Raw genomic sequence first — 13,487 nt, 5'->3', positions numbered from 1 at the left:
TAAACACCATGTCACGTTACCATTCCACCTCACCTCCACCTCACCTTTTACCTTAGATTTAGATTAGTTGAAATCGTTGAGAGGGATGTTAATTTTGTAATCACCATTCCACCTTACCTTAAATTTTGATTAATTAAAATCATTGACAACGCAATAAAAATTAGATTAAAATCACACGAGAAAACGGCACCTACATGGTTAGATTAAAGTTTCGAGACAAAGCAAAGCCGAAAACATTATAGTTAAATCAACGTTTCTCAACATAGCAAAGCCACAAACATCATAGTTAATCAACGTTTCTCAACATAGCAAAGTCACGAACTTCATGGTTAAATCAAAGTTTCGCAACAAAGCCACAAACATAAACATAATGATGGCAACAAAATAGCTGTGGTAGTGATAGAGAGACACATTCAGCATTTACATATAAGATATTCATTTCACATTTCTTTCAACCAACCATCAATATGAACAACGCCACAAGTTAGGCAACAAAATAGATGTTGTAGTGGTAGATACACGCTTCAAAAGAACGAAATAGCATTTACATATGAATTATTTATTTCTCATTTTTTTCAGCTAACTATCAGTATGAATTCTGGATCAGGAAAAGATTTGTTAATATCAAATAATACCCTACAGTTTGAGTGGTTAAGAGCATGTGTTTCCTCCTACAAGAGTTTCTTCCTACGAGGTCACATGTTCAAACCCAGAGAAGATAGAGTATGTATGCCTTCATAGATTTAGCAGTCAAACTACTGAGCAGAAGTGAGTCCCTTGTCCCACAAACAAAAGGATCTCATTCACCAATTTAGTGTCTGGCTTAGACATGACCTTAAAATTGGATAATAATAATTAAGTATGGTGTTTCAAATATCACAAAGTCTATCACATTCCTTGATAATTACATATTTTTATTTTTAGACATGACCTTAAAATTAGATAATAATAATTAAGTATGTTGTTTCAAATATCACAAAGTCTATCACATTCCTTGATAATTACATATTTTTATTTTGCAACGAGGTATGAATTGTAGACGAGCGTTGGAGCCTAAAATACCAAAAACGCCCTAAATTGCTAAAAGACAGGAGAGATCGCCATAGTACCAAACATAACCCAACTTCAAACATCGTATAAAATTCTAAACAGGCGGACTTCTTTTATTGATTGCTTATATTTTTTATTTTGAAATAGGCGTCATATTGTGGAGGAGCTCTGACAAATAAAGCCCTGGATCGCTAAATGTTTATATTTTACAATGTACATGAATCGACGAAGATCAGAAGCCCTAAGTACTATGTAAGCCCTAAATTGTTAGGACAAACAGGAGAGATCATCATCAGAAAATAGTAAATCCCGACTTGAATATTGCAGAATTGAATTAGCTAAAACTAAGCCATACCTAAAACATCATCACAAAAACCTATAAACCGGCATTGAGCTTTATGAAATTCGAATAAACCAAGTCATACCTTTTCCCCTGTTCTCACAAGCCTTGTGGATTCTCGATACAAAAAATCATGGCACCACGATTTCTAATTAGGGCAAACTTGAGAGCAATCATCAACACTAAATAGTATAAATCCAGCTTTATATTGCAAAATTTGAAATAGCTAAACCATGCATTACCTAGAACAATCATCACACTAAAAGTATAAACCGACGTGGAAGTTAAATCAAATTCGAATAGCTAAAAACGAATAAAAATTTTCCCGAATTCTCACAACAAACCTCGCGGGCTGTATATAAAAAATCATGGCAACAGAATTTTTGGGTTTACCCCAGAAGTTTATATACATTGAGCAACCAGGGAAAATCATAGTTCCAAATATTCAAAACAAGAACATGAAATAAATGAATGATGATTAAAAACCATTAACTCTCTAATGTCAGCTGAACATATAATGTCCAAGCCATAAGATCACGAGAAATGGCTTGACCATAGAACGCTGATAAACAAATAATTCAGTGCCTTAATATTAGCTGAACAGATAATGCTCAAGCTATTAGAACGGAAAAATCGTTGAAAATTCAGTGTCTTTGATATAAGCTGAACAAACAATGTTCAAGCCACTAGAGCACATTAAATTGCTGAAAATATTACAACTCTTACGTCCACATAAAATTGAACAAAATATAGACCACAGATACAAACAGACCTATAATTGAGGTTCACGTTAAATCTGTTAAATCTGTGTATTCTTGTTTAAATGCCCCCCATGACATGGCAGAATAGAGGCTTGCAAAAATAGCAATCATTCTATATATCTAAACCTTCACTGCTACCACAATGAACGCTTTATCCATCCCTTGCATCATTCTTCACTTGAAGACAGTTCTAGTCATAAAGATTACTGACATCATGTTCACCTTGCACCTGAAAATTGAAACGATTTCACGGGTTGCCTCACATAATCTGTGCAGAAAGATGAATTAAAGAATCCCTCGAGGCCCCACTCATTCCTGCAGACATAGTAAAAAAGAGCAAGATCGATAAGTCTCTAGTTATGTGGAAGCTAGTAAGAAAAAACTCTGTAAAAAATCCACTAAATTCTGATCTGCTAATATGAACAATCTGAAAACAATTTTTCTTTTCACATAGACACAGAATTTCTCTACCAAATAGCAACGGAATAGAACAGAAATAATTACACAAAATCACACAATAGAACACAACAATTTTCTTAGTGTCAGGCCAGGAGGTAACTCCTCAAATGAATTGTGTTTATTCATTAAGATTACTCATGGTTATATACACGAGGCAGTGACTCTTTGGCTTCACCTCTCGTGACTCTTTATTTTCCATTATTTACTATTTACATTATTTACAAGTCTTCACCCAATCCCAGTGATGAGGTGTCAACATTCCCCCCCTTAATCTGACGGGATGTTGGTGAGTCCAAGCATCGTTCTAAATCTTTCAAACTTTTCTCTTCCAAGCGCAATTTGGTCATTAGTGGAACAATGGCATAGATGGATTGTCTTGGCCTCAAGATGATGTCGAATCAGATGGTATTTTGTATTGATGTGCCTCGTTCGATCATGGAACTTTGGGTTCTTGGCCAACTTTATCGCAGAGGTGTTGTCAATCATGAGTGGAGTTGAATGTACTTGTTTTAACTGCAAATCTTCCAGAATTTTCCTGAGCCACACAATTAATTTTGTTGCCTTAGCTGCTGCCACATATTCTACTTCTATTGAGAAATCATCTCCGGGCACTGATTGTTTGTGTGATCTCCATGAGACAACCCCTGATCCAAGACTCATAGCATAACTTGAAGTAGATACCCTAGTTTCTTTGTCTCTATCGAAGTCTGAATCAAAGTATCCAATCAAGCTGAAATAGCCCGCTTGTGTATACTTGAGTCCAAATTCTTAGGTTCCCTTCAAGTACTTTAGAACTCTTTTTGTAGTAGAGTCTAGACCAATGTCCCTCACAAGGCTTTTGCATAAACTTGGAGAGGATTCCAATAGCAAACGAAATGTCTGGTCTAGTAGTAGTCAGGTAGTTGAGACTTCCTACAAATTGTCTATACTTTGTTGCATCCTCAAATTCTTTTCCTTCAATGGATGTGAACTTTAAGTTTTGTTCCATTGGAGGAGTCAGAGGATTGGAATCAGCCATGCCAAACCTGTTCAACACATCTCCAATGTACTTCTTTTGAGAGAGGAATATAGTCTTCAGATGTTGATTACTTCAATACCAAGATAGTAGTGAACATAGCCCAAGTCAGTTATTTCAAAACCTTTCCTCAATTTCTTCTTTACAGATGCAATGTAGCTCTCATTGTTCCCTGTCATCAAAAGATCACCTACATATACCACAAGATATACAATTGTTTTGCCAACTTTCTTGACAAACAAAGTGATAGACTAAACAAAGCGCCTCACAAAACCATAACACAAAGATTTAACGTGGTTCACCCAACCAATCTGGGCTACATCCAGTAGAACAGAGGCATCGGCAATCTTATTATTCAAAGGAGATTACAACCATTCTAATTCTTCACATATACTCTCAGCTCTCCATATTTTCTCTACACACTTTACACACACTCTCAATCCTCTACGAGATTACATTTCTATATAGCTGGAGCATAAAACTGAATCATAAATTCCCTCACAACAAATATAGGATGCATTAACTACTCAAAAAATACTGGAGCTAATATAGCAACTAATCCTATTGTTGTCACATACATCAGATTTTTCCCAAATTTAATAAAACAGAAAATCTCAACAATCTCCACCTTGACAACAATTACCCTGATGCCATGTTCATTTATTATTTTTATCTTTTTTGCAAGCCAAGAGAAGCCAGACACCAACGTAGCTTCTCTAACAAAACTGGTTTCGTGAACATGTCTGCACAGTTTTCCTTCGTATGCACCTTTTCAAGAGAAACACCCCTTTCAGTGATAACCTGTCTTACAAAATGGTACTTGATAGGTATATGCTTTGATTTACTATGATAGGCTGGATTCTTAGCCAAATGAATTGCACTTTGACTATCACAAAATAGCTTGATGTTGTCCTATAACCTACCAAACTCACCAATCAAACCTTTCAATCAAACCGCTTCTTTGCAAGCATGTGAAGCAGCTATGTATTCTGCTTCAGTAATGGATAAAGCAACAATATTTTGTAGCTTTGACATCCAGCTAATAGCTCCACCTGCAAGAGTAAAGACATATCCTAAAGTTGACCTTCTCTTATCCAAATCACCTGCAAAATCGGAATCAACATAACCGCAAACAAAATCACTTCTTCTGTTATAAGTGATACAATAATCACTTGTGCCTCTCAAATACCGAAGCACCCATTTCACTGATGACCAGTGTTCTTTTCCTGGATTTGCCATATACCTGCTGACAACCCCAACTGCATGTGAAATATCTGGTCGAGTACAAACCATTGCATACATTAAACAACCTACTACATTGGCATATGGAATTCGAGACATATATTCCTTTTCTTCATTTGTACTAGGGCATAAACTTGAAGAAAGCTTAAAATGGGAAGCTAAAGGGACTGACAGAGGCTTCACATTGTTCATACCAAACCTCAAGAGTATTTTCTCAATATACTTCTATTGTGATAGCCACAGCTTACCATTGCTCCTGTCTCTGAAAATCTCCATGCCCAAAATTTGTCTTGCTGCTCCTAGATCTTTCATATCAAATGTCCTAGCCATCTGAGCCTTTAACATGTTGATCTCTGTTATGCTTTTGCTTGCTAAAAGCATATCGTCAACATACAACACTAAGATAATGAACATGCCATTACTTAATTTCTTAAAGTAAACACAATGATCATATTCACTTCTTATATAATTTTGACTCAACATGAAAGAATCAAACTTCTTGTACCATTGTCGAGGCGACTGCTTCAGACCATACAATGATTTCTTGAGCCTGCAGACAAATTTCTTGTTGTGATCTTGAACAAAACCTTTCGGTTGTTCCATGTAAATCAACTAAATCGCCATGTAAAAATGCAGTTTTAACATCTAGTTGTTGTAATTCTAAATCAAGCAAAGCCACTAATGCTAATACCATTCGAATTGAAACAATTTTTACAACTGGTGAAAATATCTCATGAAAATCAATGCCTGCTTTCTGAGAAAAACCTTTCGCGACCAGTGTTGCTTTGTACCTGTCCTTTGAACCATCAACACCCTTTTCAATTTGTACACCCATTTACATCCCACAGTTTTTCTGTCTTTAAGAAGTTCTACCAGATCCCATGTGTCATTCTTGTGTAATGCCATCATCTTGTCCTTCATAGCTTCTTTCCACTTTTCACTATTTGAACCTTCTACAGCTTCCTGATAACACAAAGGTTCATCATCGTTAGCGGTTAAAGCCACTGAAGTAACATAATCATCATACCTTCTAGGAGGACGTTTAATTCTCGTGGACCTCCTTAAAGATGTTTCTGGTACTTCCACAATTGGCTGATTAGTATCTGTAGGAATTTCTTCATGATCAGCATCTGAATCTTGTTCATGACCTGCATCTGAAACTTGTTCATGACTTACATCTGAACCATGTTCATCTTGATCACCATCAATATTTGGACTAGTCTCAAATTGAATGTGTTGATAGATACATTATCCTGTTTCACTTTATCATCTACTCTGAACTTTCAAGTGCGGATTCATTAAATTTAACATCTCTGTTAATGATGATATTGTGAGTAGTAGGATCCCACAATCTATATTCCTTAGTCCCATCACCATATCCAACAAAGATATATCTTTTTGATTTAGGATCTAATTTAGAACGCTGATGTTTTGGAACTAGAGCATATGCATCACAACCAAAAACTTCCAGTTTAGAATAATCACAAGGATGATCTTTCCATACCTCTTGAGGAATTTTGCATCCTATTGCAGTTGATGGTGATCGATTTATCAGATAGCAAGCTGTAGCAATTGCTTCTGTCCACAATTCCTTCTGCAAATTGGCGTTACTCAGCATACTTCTTGCTCTCTCTAACAGAGTCCTGTTCATGCGTTCAGCAACTCCATTTTGCTGAGGAGTATACACAGTGGTTTTATGTCTTTCGATCCCAACTTCCTTGCAATAATTATCAAATTCCTTTGAAGTAAACTCACCACCATTGTCAGTTCTTAAACATTTAATAGTTCTTCCAGTGATGTTTTCAACTAATGCTCTAAACTGTTTGAAAACTGTAAACACATCAGACTTCTTCTTTAACATGTAGACCCACACTTTTCTAGAGAAATCATCAATAAAAGATACAAAATATGACGAACCTCCATATGACGTTGTAGGAGACGGACCCCAAACATCAGAATGGATATAATCAAGGATTCCCTTACTAGTATGTATTCCAGTTTGAAACTTCTGTTTGCTTTGTTTCCCAAACAGACAATGTTTGCAGAAATCTAACTTAACAGACTTTAGACTAGGAAGTAACTTGCAATCAGATAAAATCTTTAATCCTCTTTCGCTCATATGGCCCAACCTTTGATGCCATAAACGAATAGAATCACTGTCATTTTCAAACGCTATAGAAACATAATCTGACTCTGTTCTTCCTTCTAACTGAAAAAGATTTCCAACCTTCTTTGCTTTCATTACTAGTAAAATTCCTTTATAAATTTTCATTACTCCACCTTGAATAAAGGTTTTATATCCATTTGTGTCCAGTACTCCTAATGAAATGAGATTTTTCCTTAGTTCAGGTACATGTCTTACATCAGTTAAAATTTTATTTGTCCCATCAAACATTTTAAGCTGAACAGTTCCAATTCCCACAATGTTGCATGTGACATCATTTCCCATGTAAACTACTCCATCATTGATTGGTTTATAAGTTTTAAACCATTCCCTATGAATACACATGTGATTTGATGCACCAGAATCTAACAGCTAATGTTGATCATGACTAGACAAATCAACTGATAACACTTCATCACTCATACCTGTCTTGGATGCCGAACCTGTATTTGTCGTGTTTGCTTCTTGCTTCGCTGGTGAAGAGTCTTCTTTGGATGCTTGCTATCTCTTCCAACAGTCCTTCTTCAAATGTCCCGATTTGCCACAAAACCAACACTTTACCTTATTCTTCTTCCCTTTCGATTTTGATCGTGAGTCGATGTGCTTACCAGAGCGTCTTTCTCTAGAACGACCTCTAGCCATCATTGCTTCTGATGTAAAGGTCTCAAAATTCGACCTCTTCCTTATCTCTTCGGACAACAAAGCTCCAACAATATCATCAAATTCAAGGGTTTCTGATATACTTAGACTTATAAAAGTAACAAAATGATCCCATGACTCGGGCAACGAGCGCAATAAAGTTATAGCTTTATCTTCTGATTCAAATTTTACTTCTATACTTTCTAATTGCACCATGAGAGTATTAAAGACATTCAAATGATCAGTAATAGCTGTACCTTCCTTCATGCGCAGACTGTACAATTGTCGCTTCAGAAGAATCCTATTGGTCAAGGATTTTGTCATGTATAGCTTTTCAAGCTTTGTCCACAAACCAGCAGTTGTTTTCTCTAACACAATGTTAAACAAAACATCATCTGCCAAACACAGTGGAATACCGCTCAGAGCTCTTCCATCTAATTCATTCCGTTCATCCTCTGTCATGGGGTAAGGCTGTTTGGATTTTCCCAACAGCGCCTACGCCACGCCTTGTTGCACTAGCAGATCATGCATCTTCACTTTCCAGATCTCAAAGTTATTTTTACCATTGAACTTCTCGATCTCAAAACGAGCACTTTGAGTTTTTTCCATGTTGAATCAAAAAATCTCCAATTCCAAATAAAAATGCCTCTATCGTACCGTGTAAACGCAATTTGAAAAGAAAAACAAAAAATTGCAGCTTTACCAGAAAAAAACTGTCGGGCGCTCCTTGACAGCGGAAAACCCGCGCCTAAAACACACTCCACTGCCTGGCGCTCCTTTGACAGCAGATGCTCCGCGCCAGAGCAAAATTCGTATAAGTGACGAAAAATTGGCGCTCTTAATCCCGTCGATTCCGCGCCAATCAAGATATTGGAGCTCTGGCGCGAGTATCAGACTCGGATCCGCGCCAATTGGGGCTTCTGTTCAAAAATAAAACGTGCCAATTCGTTCACTGCCAGAAATTGGCGCGACTGTCTGTACTAAAACCGCGCCAATCGCCAAAACTCCACCTTCAGTCGATCTGTCACACGCACCAACTCCACAACCAGAGACTTGTAGGTTATGGGCCCTCCACGCTCCGCTGCACCGTTCTGATACCACTTGATAGACTAAACAAAGCGTCGCTGAAATAAAAATAAACATACACAGCACATACAAAAAAACTCACAAAACCATAACACAAAGATTTAACGTGGTTCACCCAACCAATCTGGGCCACGTCCACCAGAACAGAGGCATCGGCAATCTTATTATTCAAAGGAGATTACAACCATTCTAATTCTTCACACATACTCTCAGCTCTCCCTATTTTCTCTACACACTTTACACACACTCTCAATCCTCTACGGGATTACATTTCTATATAGCTGGAGCTTAAAACTGAATAATAAATTCCCTCACAACAAATATAGGATGCATTAACTCCTCAAAAAATACTGGAGCTAATATAGCAACTAATCTTATTGTTGTCACATACATGAGATTTTTCCCAAATTTAATAAAACAGAAAATCTCAACACAGTTGCTTCATCAAGATCATACTGTTTGAAGTTGAGTTTCAGAAGATGCTCAGTTAACTTTTCATACCAGGCTCACGGTGCTTGCTTGAGGCCATACAAAGATTTCACAAGTTTGCATACTTTATGTTCATGTCCTATCACAGCAAATCCTTCAAGATGGGACATAAAAACATTCTCTTTCAGATCTCCATTCAAGAAAACAGTTTTTACATCCATTTGATGGGCATTCCAACCGTTCTGAGCTGTTAGGGCAAAGAGTGTCCGGATGGTAGCCCATTTTGTTGTGGGGGCAAAAGTTTACTCATAATTGACCCCTTCCTTCTATGCAAAACTTTTTGCCACAAGCCTGGATTTGTGCATGTCAAGTGAGCCATCAACTTTATACTTGTTCTTGTAGACCCATTTGCAGCCAATTGGTTTGGTTCCTCCCAATGGAGGATCAACCAGCTTCCAAGTGCCATTCTTTATCAAGGCATCATACTCATTTTGCATCGCTTCTTTCCATTCATCATGAGACGCGGCTTCTTTGAAGGAAGTGGTTCAAAATCTATAGACAAATTCATTTTACAATCATAAAAAACATCCATATCAATAGGTGAATCAAAATCATCTACATCACCTCCGTTTTGCATGGTTGAATTTCTTGTTCCCGTCTTTCCAACCTCATCAAGATGAACACTTTCAAGTGGCTCTGTCAACCACTTTGGGGGACCTTTCTGAAATGGTCCAGGCTGCTCAGTGGATTAAGTTGGGACTGAATCAAGATTGAATCTCCCAATAATGTCAATCACATCAACTCAAAGTATCATTAGTGGTTGGAGTTTCATGTGGGGGAGAGAGTGCTTCAGAAGAAGATTCCACAGATTGATCCAGTATAGGAATCCCCCCTTCAAAATGTGGAATCTGATTATCAAATCTTGAAATGATTTTGTATGACCGAATCTATCCAAGCGATCAAGTTGTCGCTCAACAACATTGTCAACTTTGGAAGATTCAAGAAAGATTACATCTCTAGATACAACAAACTTTTTATTAACTTCATCGTAGAGACGATATGCTTTGGAGGTATTTGAATACCCCAAGAAGATAGACTTACGAATCCTTGCACCAAGTTTGTTTCTATGTACTTTTGGTATCAGGGCATAACAGGTGGAACCAAAGACCCTGAGATGCTTTACCGTAGCCATACCACATTTCATAAGGAGTCTTGTTTCTAATAGCATTAGATGGACATCTATTCTTTAGATATACAGCACATAGAATTGCATCAACCCAAAACATCAATTTTACATTCTTGAAAAACATCATGGAACATATCATATTTAAGATTGTCCTCTTCATTCTTTCAGCAACTTCGTTCTATTGGGGATTATAAGGCATAGTTGTTTGATGTTTGATCCAATGTTTTAAAACTCCGACTCCGACTCGGCCGAGGGTTGACTCCGACTCCGACTCCGACTCAGTATCGACTCGGCCGGCTCTATTTCAATGACTCAGTTGTTATAAAAAATACATTAAAAATTTATTTTTTATAAAAACACATAATTTTAAAGATTTTCATTCATGTTTCCAAACACTCAGCATTAGAATATAGATAGAAGGCAACATATGATCAAAGTAGGCTCATGAATATATCCATTATATCAAAATGGCACCTAGTGCACTGTCCAATACATACACGATGATGATATAGAGATCAAAACAAAAACACATAACCAAGGAGGCTATAAATGGCCTCTTATGTGACCAGTACTACTGGCTACTGCTAGAGTTGCCAACATCATCTGGCTCAGTGTTACTTGGGAGCGAGAGCGAAAACGGGAGCAAGATTGACATTTTCAGAAGCTCCTGGTTTGGAAGCGAATCCCAGAGGAGTTCGACAACCAATGTCACTAACATCAAGGTACATTGAGGGATTGGTGCTCTTGATTAAATACGAGTTCCATACCCTAATACATGACAAAATTCAATGGAAACATTGCAATCCTCCAATCTTGAAAAACTGATAAGTCTGTTGGATTTTGAATGAAATCTAAAATTCTACTTTCTCCATATGAAATCCAATGAGGCCGAAACCACTCTCAAACATCCTGAGTCAATTCATGGTAATGTTAAAATTTTAAGTAACATTACCATGAAATTTGAATAGCATATCAATACTAGGAGAGGGGAATGGACCACAAATAGCATTTAACTAATTTAGAAAACACCTTGGAGTCCCCAACACTCAGCTAACAGTTAAAAAAAATTAAAAATATGAAAAATCGCATTTTTTTTTGGGGTTATAGGCCGCATTCATTGACTCAGCCGAGTTATTGCGGAACCGGCCGGGTTGACCGAGTCATGACTGACTCGGCGGAGTCATGCAATAACTCAGCCGAGTTAATCATGACTCGGCCTCCCGTTCCGTTTTTCTGTCGGGTCACAAAAAATCCCAACGACTCGAATCAACTCGGTCGTTTCAAGATTCGATTCCACTGTTTTTTAAAGCATTGGTTTGATCCCATGCTGGCGAAGATAGTTTTCAAATTCATTTGAAGTGTATTTTTTTCCATTATCAGTGTGAATAGAGCCAATATGAGATTGTGCATCATTTTCAATCCACATATGAAAGTTCTTGAATGTTTGAAAAGCATCAAATTTGTTCTTCAATAAATAAACCCAACACATTCTGGTGTAGTCATCAATAAATGTCATCATATATTTATTTCCATTTGCAGAAGGAACAGGGATTGGACCACATAAATAAGAATGAATGAGTTTAAGTTTTCTATGTGCTCTGGAATGTGAATCATGAAAAGATTATTTGCTATGCTTTCCTAGAATGCAAGCATAACATTGCTTAAATTTGCTTAAGTTTCCTAGGAATTGTAGGCAAATCAGTAACACCATTTTCCTTCAACAAGCGAAGGTTGTCATAGTTCAAGTGTCCAAATCTAGCATGCCATAATAGACTTGATGGAAATGTACCTTCATCATAATGAGAATTGTATGAGAAATTTTGTGCACGAGCAGAGGTACCTTGCAACTTGAGTAGCCTTTCTTCCTTTATCCCCTTCATGACAAGTGAGTGATTTAATGCTTTTCTCACCTCAACCTTGCCATCAAACATATGAATAGTGTCCTTGCTGGCGGATGTGGACCAAGGACAAGAAGCTTCTCCTCAATTGTGGGAGATATAAAACATCATGCAGAAGAAAGTCTAGAAGACCAGGCAATTTGAGCCTGATGGCTTGAGTTTTAATTTCTCTGCAAAGTATACTGCTCCATCAACATTGATAGTAAATTCTTCAAAAAAAAATCTCTTCTAAAAGTCGTGGCAAGTTGCTCTTGAATCAAGCAACCAATCATTTTTCCAAGACACAAGTAAAGCATTAAACAAGTCTTCATTTACTCCAATATTACAATGTGCCACAACATAGTGAGCAAATTCAGGTGCTTTACCTTTCTCTTTGTCATGGTTTTACCTTTGGATTGATTTCTTTCCTACTCAATTTTGTCCCAAGGCAACTTGCATGTGGATGCATCATGTGATCCATTTCTATTGGAACGTATGCAATGAAGATAGGACTTTTCTCCTTGAGAGTGTCTAGCCCCCCCTTCCTCTAAAATTTCTTCTTCCTCTTCCTCTTCAACCACCTCTTCCTCTGGAAGAATCTTAAGCATGATTCTTCTCTCTATGTGGAAGACACAGCTTCTTCAGAAGACTGAGGAGTTGTCTTCTTGCCAAAAGCCTTCTCTCTCTCAGCAAATTTATTTACAAGGGAGTCAAAGGTAATTTCTTTGAAGTTTCCATTTGTTTGCAATGACTCAAGATAATTTGAATAAGTTGGATAAAGTGCCTTGACAAAAGCTATCAAAGGAATGTCTAGTTCAACATTAGTCGCTTTGATATCATGCATAATAGATTTTACTTCTGACGTAAGAGCAAGAGGATCATCATTTTGTAATTCAAGACTGAGCAATTTAATCATCAATTGGACAACTTCAAGCACAGAGTGTAAGTCATAGAGTTCTTTCAACTTTTGTACGGCTTCAAAAGCATTTGAAAATGGTGAAATATGGTGACTCACCTCTTCATTTACAGATGTTGCAATCAAGGCATAGGCCTTGTTCTTGTTTTCCCAAATGGTGAATTCCTTGTCTAAGGTAGGCTTTGCCGGTTCATTATCTCCTTCTCCTACACAAACTCCTTTCCACAGCTCATTGAAAATGAGAGTGTGTTTGATCTTCTGAGACCACTCAAGATAGTTCTCCTTCCTGGTGAGAACCACTCCTACAATAGATATCAATGAAT

The 13,487-nt window shown here is 37.2% G+C and overlaps 1 protein-coding gene across 6 annotated transcripts in view; it reads right to left on the bottom strand.

Annotated features, from left to right (window-relative positions):
• Nucleotides 1-1,956: 1,956 nt before the first annotated feature.
• The window catches only part of LOC149225435 (uncharacterized), a 55,350-nt gene continuing 43,819 nt past the window's right edge, over nucleotides 1,957-13,487 (bottom strand). For all 6 annotated transcript variants that reach the window (XR_016247676.1, XR_016247672.1, XR_016247673.1 and 3 more), the window contains one exon: nucleotides 1,957-2,466. The gene's annotated coding sequence lies outside the window, so the exon portion shown is untranslated. The remainder of the gene's footprint in view (nucleotides 2,467-13,487) is intronic.

The sequence above is a fragment of the Pinus tabuliformis genome, chromosome J (assembly GCF_031772625.1).
Source record: "Pinus tabuliformis cultivar Carrire ecotype Pingquan chromosome J, CPIR1, whole genome shotgun sequence".
Lineage (NCBI taxonomy): Eukaryota > Viridiplantae > Streptophyta > Pinopsida > Pinales > Pinaceae > Pinus > Pinus tabuliformis.
Note: the sequence above shows the minus strand (reverse complement) of the source record. Positions and strands in the feature narration are given on the sequence as shown.